A 10,378-nucleotide genomic window follows, 5' to 3' on the forward strand; every position below is an offset into this window, starting at 1 on the left:
GACAGGGGCCCTGGCCTGAAGTCAAGAAACAGCAACCCACAGCGCCCCGTAAGAACAGAGCCAGCTTCTCACTCCCCTTTCCGAACAATCTCCTTCTGGTTTTCTTCGTTAGTCAAACCCCACCAAAAGCTTGAGACCAAAAGGCCCTGGTCTGAAGGAGAAGGCTGGACAGTGGATCTGGAATGACAACAGTGAAGTGGCCTCATCTGGTGTGGTTTACCTCACTAGTGGGTATTTGCATTTTAAAAGAAATTTGTGAACCCAGAGTGGTGGCTCACACTTGTAATCCCAGCACTTTGGGAAGCAAGATGGGCAGATTACTCGAGACCAGGAGTTTGAGATCAGCCTGGACAACCCCAGGCTGGTGCAACCCCATCTCTACTAAAAATACAAAAAATTAGCTGGGTGTAGTATCACACGCCTGTAGTCCCAGATACTTGGGAGGCTGAGGCAGGAGAATCGCTTGAATCCAGGAGGCAGGGGTTGCAGTGAGCTGAGATTGCCCACTGCCCTGGGTGACAGAGACTCTGTCTAAAAAAAATAAAGAAAAACTAAAAGAAATGCATGCATTCAAATTAACCTGTAATAGACAAAACATTGGAGCAGGGCAAGTGTATGGAACATTTTCTACCTAGTTTCTAAGAGGAGCCGAGAAAGCTAGGTTGATTCCAGAAACAAATTCAGCCTGGGTGTGGTGGCTCACGCCTGTAATCCCAGCACTTGGGAGGTCAAAGCGAGTGAATCACCTGAGGTCAGGAGTTGAAGACCAGCCTGGCCAACATGGTGAAACCTGTCTCTACTGAAAAAAAAAAAAAAAAAAAAAAAAAAAATTAGCTGCACCTGTAATCCCAGGTACTCAAGAGGCTGAGGCAGGAGAATTGCTTAAACCTGGCAGGCGGAGGTTGCAGTGAGCCGAGATCACGCCACAGCACTCCAGCCTGGGTGACAAGAACGAAACTCTGTCCCAACACCCAAAAAAATTCAAACTGGCCAGACCTTCCAGGCCTGCTGACCTCCACGACTGCACCTCTCTGGAGGAGGAAGGCACTGATGGTGTGAAGCCCAGCCTCCAGGGTCCCGGGGGTTAGGTCATAAAGCCTCCTCTTCTCTCTTTGATTCTCTCTCCAGAGACGGGCAGCACCTCCTAGAGTGAATGTGTGCACCACATAAAAATTCAAAGCAAATGGAAATTTTAGTAAAGTTGCCAATTCCCTAAAGTATGCATTTGAGAATCCTTTTTGAAATAAAGGACTACAGTCCTAGAGAATAATTTGTTGATTTTTTTTCAGAGCTGATGTATCTAGTACAGAGTTTCAATTTTTTTGGTATGTTTTACCATTGTGCCTTTTCTTTCATGCCATGAATCTGCATTAGTAAGGCAATTAAGGCCAGCCTCAGTGGCTTATGCCTGTAATCCCAGCACTTTGGGAGGCTGAGTCAAGTGAATCGCTTGAGCCGAGGAGCTGGAGACCAGCCTGGGCAACACAGGAAGGCCTTGTCACTACGAAAAATTAGCTGGGCGTGGTGGTACCCACCTGTAGTCCTGGCTACTCAGGAGGCTGAGGTGGGAGGATTGCTGGAGTCCAGGGGGTGTAGGCTGCAGTGAGATGAGATCATGTCACCAAACTCCATCCTGGGCAATGAAGCAAGACCCTGTCTCAAAAAAAAAAAAATGAAATAAAATAGATAAAATAAGGCAATTAAGAAAGAAAACTAAAATTAAGTAAAAATTAAGACAATATGAGGGATATGAAGCTGATGAGAAAATGTAAGTCGGTTTTTATCCACTCAGAAACCAGGCGATATATATGTTTAAAGTATCATCCCAGTTATCTTATTGGTCACTTATAACTATTATGGTGTGTATTTAAATGAAGGCAAAGTCGATGGCTGTGGCTGCTGCCTTCACACTGGCTGCAGCAGGGAGCGTGGCTGGGGCTGGACACTCTTCCGAGCCAGTGGGAGCCACACCGGGAGCTCCACCGGGAGCTCCACCCCTTCAGAGCTGGGACAGGAACTCCCTAGCTGCAACAGCCTCCCAAACCGCAGCCGCAGATCCAGGCCTCCTGCTGTATGGAGCAGGCAGGAGCGCCCCACCACCACCTCCTGGGCCGGGGTACAGCCGCCCGAACTGCAGCTGTGGATTCGAGCCTCCTCATGCTCCTCCTTGGAGGACGGCCGGGTGCAGGTAGGATCTGGTGAGACTGGAGCCACCATCCTAGGCACAGGACCCCGGTGTCTCTGCAGCCTGCACTCTTGAGGCTCCAGGAAGGACATTCCCTGCCCCAGTCCCTGCAGGCCCTGTGGGTGTCTGGTCCCATTGCCTGGCCCTCCTAGGTGCAGGACCCCAGTATCTCTGCAGCCTGCACCCTCAGGGGCCCCAGGAAGGACACTCCCTGCCCCCACCATATCCCTGCAGGCTTGGGGTGTCTGCTTTCATTGCCCGGCCTCTCTCCACTCCTGGTGCCTACTCTGATCTCAGAGTAGGGTTGGGGCCGAGCCCCTGGGCCTTGAATGGCAGTGGAAGACAGAGTCCTGGGCTGAAGCGGGGAGGTCCCCAGCAAGGCCTCACCTTCAGGCCAGAGAGGGTTTGAAGGCTGAAGGCTGGGCTGCCAGTCCCACAGACCTGAGTGGGGACTGGTCATGCCTCTTCCCAGCACCCATGGCTACCCATGGACCAATTGGCACCTACTTCCTCCCCTCTGAGGTCCATAAAAGCCCTGGGCTCAGCCAGAGCAGGGCAGAGGATGACCAGAAAAGAAGAGAGCAGAGAGACAATGGGAAGACAAGATGACCTTCTCTGCTGAGATGAGCTACTCTCTGCTGAGAGCTTCAGAGACCTGCAGAGACATCCGAATGACCTGCCTGCAGAGAGGAGCCACTCTCTTCAGGGCCTCTTCTCTGCTGAGAGCTGAACACTCCACAGGATGATTGGCCTACAAAGAGGAGCTACCCACTATGGGTCTCCTCTGAGCTGTTCTAACACTAAATAACACATCTTCTTCACCCTTCACTTGTGTGCCTCACTCTTCCTGGATGCAGGTCAGGAGCTCAGGCAAAGGCACCATGGCCACAGAGGCTTCTAGTCAGAAAAATCAGCGCCCCAGGGATCCCGTAACAGAGCAAAGAATAAGCTCATGACTGTGGTCCTGAAACAAATCTCAGGCTAGGACATGGTGGGTGGCAGGCCTGGTCACAGCCCCATGGAGAAAAGGCTCCAGTGTGACCCACAGTTTTTGTTCTTTTCTTTTCAATTCCAGAGTCAAGATCTCACTCTTTTGCCCAGGCTGGAGTGCAGTGGCACAAACATAACTTACTGCAGCCTCAAATTCCTGGGGTCTAGCCATCCTTCTGCCTCAGCCTCCAGAGCAAGTAGGATTACAGGCATAGGCCACCACACCTGGCCCACCCACATGTGAGATACACACACACACACACACACACACACGTGTGTGTATATATATATATATATATACACACATAAACAAAGATATATATATATTTATATTTATTTTTGAGACAGAGTCTTGTTCTGTTACCCAGGCTGGAGTCCAGTGGAGTGATGTCTGCTCACTGCAACCTCCACCTCTCTGGTTCAAGTGATTCTCCTGCCTCAGCCTCCCTAGTAGCTGGAATTACAGGCTTGCACCACCACGCCCAGCTATTAATTTTTGTATTTTTAGTAGAGACAGGGTTTCACCATGTTGCCCAGGCTGGTCTTGAACTCCTGGCTTCAAGTGAGCCCCCTGACTCAGCCTCCAAAGTGCTGGGTTACAGGCATGAGCCACTGTGTCCAGCCCCCACCAAAATTTTTGAAGAGGTATTAATTCCAATCTTCTGCCCATTCTTGGTGTTAATTGGGAGGGAAGATGAAAGCAATTTCTCTTAGTGTTTCTGTGATGGAGCTGGAACCAAGCCCCTCATAGGTGGCCCCTGAAGAAACTCAGCAAACCTCAGGGCAGTGTTTCAGGAAGCACAGAGCGAGGACCAATGGCATCAGGGTTGTGAAATACAGGTGCCAGGGCCATACCTCACACTTGCTGAATCTCACTCTCAGGAGGTAGGAACTGGGAATCTACATTTTAAACAATCTCCACTGGTGAATAGTATGAATAGTATTCATACTATTTCATATGTTGCAAACTGATTTTCTTAAACGTTGTTGAGCCTAATTAGCCAAAACAGTGAGTGGCAGGTAAAATGATGGCACACACCAAGGAACAGAATTATTATGCAGACACCAAAAGGAATTCTAGACTTCATAACCACTACTAACAATGTCAGTGATCGAATGTTAAGAGGGCTATCAGAATGCAAAACATGTCTACTCTGATTACAATTATGTTAAAATACATAGGTACCTGTGCAAGAAATAGAAAAAAAAGGCAAAAATAAAATAGTTGTATTAGAGAGGTAGAATTACAGGTGATTTGTCCCACTCCAGATTTTCCTATAGTGTTATCCTAAAAAAAAAAAAAAAAAAAAAAAAAAAAAAAAAAAAAAAAAAAAAGTCCGTGTGCAGTGGCTGATGCCTATAATCCTGGCACTTTGGGAGACTGAGGCAAGTAGATCACTTGAGGCCAGGAGTTTGAGATCAGCCTGGCCAACATGGTGAAACCCCATCTCTACTAAAAAACACAAAAATTAGGTGGACATAGGGGGGCAGGAGAATCGCTTGAACCCGGGAGACGGAGGTTGCAGTGAGTGAGATGACACCACTGCACTCCAGCCTACGTGACAGAGCAGGAATCTGTCTCAAAAGAAAAAAGAGAGAGAGAAATAAAATAATTACCCCATCACCTCTGGCATGCATGTCACTCACCATGTATCTGTAAAATATTCCACAAGGCAGTGCATGGGTCAGAGATGTTTTCAGACCGCCCAGCCCTCCCAGAAGGGAAAGTCAGCCCTCGTCCTGGGCCACTGTGATTCTGTGGCTCACTGCCTGCAGAAGAGCCTGGAGTTACCTGGGCTGTAGGGAGCGGCAGACGGTGCATCGCATCAGGCTCAGCTGTTGTTTATGTTGCCCTAAACAAGGTTCCAAGGTAGCTCTAAACAAGGGGACTAGGGAAGGATGGATCACCTCCTTGGGTCTGAAAGTCTCAACCCTACTTCTGAACTACAGATAATCTGGACCCACTGCCTCTCCCCAGCCAGACCTGGTTTGCCAAATGTATACAGAATTCCCCAATCTTCCTTATCTCAGGGGTGCTGTGAGACCTTCCTTCCTATTGCAGAGCTTGGGGTGAGCCTGAAGTCCTGTTGGCAAGAACGGGCTTCCTTATTTTGATATTCAGGGAAGAGGAAGACTGGGGCTTGCTAGCCCCTGGGGGAAGCTTTGGGAGTCAGCTCAAGGGGGGCATCGCCCCTCCCTGCACCCCAGGTCCTCCCCGCCTTCAGTATCCCACAGACCCTGGATGCTCTGCTCCAAATCACAGGCTGCTGCCAATTACAAAAGGACTCTTAACTCCTTTTTGCAGCCCTTTGATTGACAGCACTGGTGAGTAAAATTATAAGCCTTAATGATCATGTTAATTTCTGGGGAAAGGGAAGTGGTCAGAAGAGGTTCTCAATCATAAGCGCCACAATCAGCTTGGTGAGTTCAATGTCAAGCCAGAGCAAAAAAGAGGGGAAAGAATTAACTTTTTAAAAGGTCACCAGAGAGTAGGGGTAGAGCAACCAGGCATGACCGATGAGGGCACAGATGACTAGAGCCTGAATATGAGCCCCTTTCCCAGGGTTCCTGACCAAAGGCCAGCATCGGTGCTTATCCTTAGCTGCACACTGGAATTGCTTGGGGAGCTTTAAAAACAGTGATGCCTGGGCCCTGCCCCAGAGATGCTAGTGCAATCGATCTGGGGTACAGCTTGGGCGCTGAGCATTTTTAACACTCCCCAGGTGATTCCATGTGCAGCCAAGACTGAGAAGGATCTGTCTAAAGGAAGCAAGTGGCCAAGGTTGGACACATTTGCAAATGTGCATAATCTGATTTGTTCTTTTTTTTTCTCTCTTTCTCTCTCCCTCCTGCCCTTCCTTCCTTCCTCTCTCCCTTCCTTTCTTCCTGTTTCCTGTTTTCTTTCCTTTCTTTTTCTTTCTCTCCCTTTCCCTTCCCTTCCCTTGTTTCTTTGCTTTCTTTTTCTCACTATGTTGCCCAGGCTGGTCCCAAACTCCTGGCCTCAAGCCATCCTCCCCCCTTGGCCTCCCAAAGTGCAGGGATTACAGGTGTGAGCCACGGCACCTGGGCACTCTGATTAGTTCTTCCCACAAAGGAGAATTTCTTCTGGGGTCTCCTGGTACCATACCAGTTAGAGATAATGATGATGAGATTTTAGAACAGAAGGAGGAGAATTAGGCATCACTGAGCCTAGTACCCCTTTCACAGATGAAAGCCCAGAGGTGCAGACAGGTTAGCTGACTTGCCAGAGATCACACTGGTCACAACTAGAACTTCAGTCTCTTTCCCCTGGCCAATGCTCCTTCTACTAGGCTCATTGCTGTGGCAAACAAGATGCTCTGTTCTGACTTTCAGGGAACAAGCTATGAGCTATTTTTTAAGCCTTCGTAGAAGAGTCTAGGTCTCTTCTGACTGTTGCTGAGTTTCCTGGGACATAGTGATTGTCAGATATTAGAGATACCAGTTCCATGGACAGAATAAAGCCACCTGGCTCACCTGAAAATCCAACCTATGGCCTTGGTCTCCTCAACACATTGACTCCACCCCTGGTTTCCCAGCAGAGCACTGCAACATCTTGGCACATCACAAAGATGCCCAGGATATGTGGCAACATCTAGTTTCTTCATTGGAGAGTCTGCCCTCTGCCACACTGCTGATGAGCCTGCCTCACAGTGCGGTGGAAGCTCTGATGAGGCTCCCTAATGGGTCTATATTGAGGTCAGCAATATTCAATATTCAAGCAATGTCCCAAAATGAGTTTCAAAGATCTAAAAACATTATTAAAAATGCAGACTACATTGAAAAGAAATCATTTGTTATTTTTGGTAAAGTTACTGGAATTATTCAGTTAAAGAGAGTTGTTCTTCAATTTTCAGAAGTGATTACTTTTAAAAAGATTTTGTAAAATGCACAGTACAAGATTCTTAGAGCAGTGTCTTAGTAATAGAAGCATGAGCCAGCCAAGTCCAGTGACTCACACCTGTAATTCCTGTACTTTAGGAGGCTGATGTAGGAGGATCACTTGAGGCCAGGATCTGAGACCAGCTTAGCCAACATTGCTTAGACCCTCTCTCTCCAAAAAAAAAAAAAGAAAGAAAGAAAAAGAAGCCGGGCGCGGTGGCTCAAGCCTGTAATCCCAGCACTTTGGGAGGCCGAGGCGGGTGGATCATGAGGTCAAGAGATCGAGACCATCCTGGTCCACACGGTGAAACCCCGTCTCTACTAAAAATACAAAAAATTAGCTGGGCATGGTGGTGCGTGCCTGTAATCCCAGCTACTCAGGAGGCTGAGGCAGGAGAATTGCCTGAACCCAGGAGGCGGAGGTTGCGGTGAGCCGAGATCGCGCCATTGCACTCCAGCCTGGGTAACAAGAGTAAAACCCGGTCTCAAAAAAAAAAAAAAAAAAATTATCATGCCTATAATCACAGCACTTTGGGAAGCTGAGATGGGCAGATCACTTGAGTCCCAGAGTTCAAGACCATCCTGGGCAACATGGCAAGACCCCCATCTCTACAAAAAATACAAAAAAATTGCCAAGCATAGTGGCACATGCCTGTAGTCCCAGCTACTTGGGAGGCCACGGTGGGAAGATCACTTGAGCCCACGAGGTGGAGGTTGCAGTGAGCTGAGATGGTGCCACTGCACTCCAGCCTGGGGGACAGAGAGAGATACTGTCTCAAAAAAAAAAAAATTAAAAATTAAAATTTTTAAATAAAATAAAAAGCCTCAGCCAACCTGTTCTACATTTTCACATTTTCATTTTCCCTTTCTCTCAACCTTCATTGTACAATGGGTACTCTTGGAAGTTCTTGGAAGTGGCCTGCACTAAAAATTTGTTGGAACCACGATCTATCAGTACAGGGTGAGACCTATTTAATGAGTCCAATAAGCATTGTGGCAGGAGCACATTCACAATAGAAACATATGCATTCTCTGTATTTTTCTAACAGCTTCTGAAGTGTTCATCAAGCCTGTGTCTGATTAAGCACTTTTAAATTCTGAGCAATGAAATGGGCCCTCTCATACCCTCTTGGCAGGAGTGCAAATTGATACAACCCTCTTGGAGAGCCATTTGGCTGTATCTATCAAAATTAAAAATGCATATAATCTTTGACCCAGAAATGTCGCTTCTAAGAATTTATCCTACAGAAACACTCCCACAGATCCACAAAAGTGTAATGGAAGGTGAGTTCTTTGCAGTTTAATTTATTATAATAAAACATTGCAAGCAACTGAAGTTCCTGAACAAGAAATTGGTTGGGTAAACAGTGGTCCATCCTTAAAATGGAGTACTAGATAGATGTTAAATTGAATGAGGTAGAGCCATATGTATTCATCAGGAGAGATAGCCTTAGGCAAAAAAACAAACTTGCAGAAAAGTAGTGTTTCAGTTTTTATAAAAATGATTAAGGAAGGCAGCCATGAGCAATCTCTGACCAATGGATTCAGCGCTTGGCCTTCTACATGGATTGAAAACCTTGAGCTATATGTAAAATAATTTATGAGTCTCAATTCAGGTCCTGAACTCACACCTGTTATCTCTCTTCTCTTGTATCAAAGGATAATTAAAAGTAAGTTAAACACAAATGTAAGCCATCATACCTAATTGCCATGGTATGTAAATAACGCTTTTGAAAAGTGATCCTCCCAGATTTAGAAAAAAACATTTATCAAAGGAGAAGCACTAGGCCAGGCGCAGTGGTTCACGCCTATAATCCCAGCACTTTGAGAGGCTGAGGCAAGTGGATCACCTGAGGTCAGGAGTTTGAGACCAGCCTGGCCAACATGGTGAAAACCCATCTCTACCAAAAATACAAAATTAGCAGGGCGCGGTGGCACGTGCCTGTAGTCCAGCTACTCGGGAGGCTGAGGTGTGAGGATCGCTTGAGCCCAGGAGTTCTGGGCTGTAGTGCGCTATGCTGATCGGGTGTCCGCACTAATTTGGGCATCAATATGGTGACCTCCCGGGAACGGGGGACCACCAGGTTGCCTAAGGAGGAGTGAACCGGCCCAGGTCGGAAACAGAGCAGGTCAAAACTCCCGTGCTGATCAGTAGTGGGATCACGCCTATGAATAGCCACTGCACTCCAGCCTGGGCAACATAGCAAGACCCCGTCTCAAAAAAAAAACAATAATAATACAAAATTAGCCGTGCGCAGTGGCGCACCCCTGTAATCCCAGCTACTCCAGAGACTGAGGCAGGAGAATTGTTCAGAACCTGGGAGGTGGAGGTTGCAGTGAGCCGAGATTGTGCTACTGCACTCCAGCCTGGGAGAAAAGGGTGAGACTCTGTCTTCAAAAAAAGAAAAAGAAGCACTGAAGATGATTTTTTTTTTTTTTAACTACAATAACCACTTGACTGAGTGCATCTCTTATTTGCCCATTTGGATTGTATATCTTGAATTTGTGTATTCACAGACCACTGCTGAACCTCCCCCTGCAACACCAGCCATAGAGAATATCTGCCTTAAGTCCATGCAAGTGGTAGTATTCCTCAAGGACCCAGAGGAGCCCATCTTCAGGGTACATCCAGCAGAAACCCCAAAATCCCAGAAAAGACTGCTACTGAGCTTTAAATTCTGGGCTTTTTCAAACATTGAAGGCGAGGCTTGCCCTTTTTTTTTTTTTTTTTAACTAGTGGCAGAGAGGCCCCAAACAAAAGCATTTTCAGTGGGAATCAGTATTCTGTGGCTTGTCACAGGAATCTTACTCCCTTTGAACTTTCCTGAGAATATTTATAATAGACTAAAGTAGACGTGATTGTACTAGATTTTATTATAGTGCAGGGAGCCTTCTCCCCTCACTCCACCTCCATGGGAGGAGTGCACTTCTCTGCCCCCTTCAGGTTGGGAAGTTTGGCCGTGGATCTAGCTGTGGCCCAGGAAGGTAAGCAATGTGAAGTGAGTAGCAGCCGTAAATGTGTTTGCATCAGGCTCTTAAACTTCTGCACATTGCCATGAAAAAAAGCGATCCTAGGAAAGCTGCTAGTCCAGAATGAGGAAACTCTGGAGCTTATTTATTTATTCATTTATTTATTATTGAGACAGGATCTTACTCTGTCATCAGGCTGGAGTGCAGCAGCACGATCACAGCTCACTGCAGCCTCAATTTCTGGGCTCAAGCGATCCTCCCACCTCAGCCTCCTAAATTGCTAGAACCACAGGTGCACATGACCATACCTGGATTTTTTTTTTTTTTTTTTTT

The sequence above is a fragment of the Cebus imitator genome, unplaced genomic scaffold (assembly GCF_001604975.1).
Source record: "Cebus imitator isolate Cc_AM_T3 unplaced genomic scaffold, Cebus_imitator-1.0 Scaffold160, whole genome shotgun sequence".
Classification (NCBI taxonomy): Eukaryota; Metazoa; Chordata; class Mammalia; order Primates; family Cebidae; genus Cebus; species Cebus imitator.